Genomic DNA, 1,530 nt, shown 5'->3' with positions numbered 1-1,530 from the left:
ATGGTGTACCCTCTAATTCCACAGTGAGTTGAAGTATTAGGCTCCCTATCTGTCCCTCCTCTCTGTTACTATCAGAAGCCCAGGCATCAGCTCCCCCACCCCAGAGGCTGGTGGGGGGATAGGAAAGCCTCCGGGGGCAGCAGCTGGTGAGTGGGGAGGAATCTGTACTCAGCAAACAGCAGCCTCAGTACCCAGTGCTGCCTCCTCCCTCATCAATCAGCCCCAGCCAAATGTCCTTGCATTCCCACCACCCCAAGGGGACTGGGGCTGGGCCAGGGTCCCCAGCAGAGTGAGAAGTGGATGGGGGGCGGGGGATGGTTGGCTCCTCATCCCTTGGCCTCTGTTCGCTCCCTTCCTGGCTCTCAGCTCTCGGAGTCACGGATGACTCTATCCTGGCCCCTGGTATCACTGGGCAGTGGCTACAAATCACCTGTGGGGGTCTGTGGGAGGGTAAGGGGGAAGAGGGATGAGTCAGGGCTGGTTCTCATGGACCTCTCCCAGGCCATGGCCAGCAGGGTGCCAAGGCTGCTGGCACAAAGGACAGCCTCTCCCCTCCCTCCACTGGCCTCTCTTGTCCCTGATGGATGCTCTGGGCAGCAGACTGACCTTGAACCCCTAAATGTCTCCTCTCTTTCCATCTTCTCCTAGGCCCTCACCGGCTTCAACTCTGCTTCCCACCGCCACCCTGAGAGGTCCGGTTCCCAGATCACCCCAAATCTTCTCCCCATTGGGGACCAAGGCCTCTAGTTCTTAGCCTCTGGCTCACCCGCCCCCACCCCCTCCTCAGTCCCTGATCCCCTGAGGGACCCAGGCGTCCTGCCCACTCCTTTCACCATAACAACCATTCTTTCTGAGTCGCTTAAGACTTTAATATCATTTCATTAAGTGAGCAAGTTCAGAGAAGGTTGGGGGCACAAAAGAAACCGAGGGGTGGGCAAAGGAGGACCAAGGTGGGGGGCGAGAAGCCAGGGAAGAGCCCCCCCCCGCTCTCTCTCCGTGGAGATGGCTCTGAGAAATCAAATATTGACAGTGAGAGAACAGACCTTATTAAATCCAGGACAGGGGTGTGTGTGTGTGGGGGGGGGGGCTGTGGGAATGTCCCAGTGCCTGGGTTCTGTGGGTAAGGGCAGTTCGGGGGGATCCAGTAAGGCTTGAGATGTATCTCCTTGCTACCCTGGCTGTTTCTCAGCTGTCCCCTGGAGCCCCTGGGGACAAGACCCCCCATCACAGCTGTGGTTGGCTCCCTCCCTCATTCCTTCCCCCTTATCACCACCTCTGTTGATGAGCTTCAGCATCGTTTAATCGGATTGAGCAGTAATTAGCAAAGCGAGAGAGTTTTGATTACCTATTTAGCATAATGTGTGTGTGTGGGGGGGGCGGGGGCCCGCTGGGATCCCCAGGCACAGCCAAGGGGTGTGTGTAAAAAGAACGGGGTCTAGGAATTCTTCCTGTCCCAGAGGGGCGCTAGGAGCACTGCCCCAGGCTTGCCTTCAGATTTCCACTGCTTGCTGGTTTGCCCTGGGGATTCTG

Source organism: Echinops telfairi, unplaced genomic scaffold (assembly GCF_000313985.2).
Source record: "Echinops telfairi isolate 266 unplaced genomic scaffold, ASM31398v2 ScPeMD7_2010;HRSCAF=2546, whole genome shotgun sequence".
In the NCBI taxonomy this organism is placed as follows: Eukaryota; Metazoa; Chordata; class Mammalia; order Afrosoricida; family Tenrecidae; genus Echinops; species Echinops telfairi.
The sequence above is the reverse complement of the archived record's forward strand: the minus strand, read 5'-3'. Positions refer to the sequence as shown.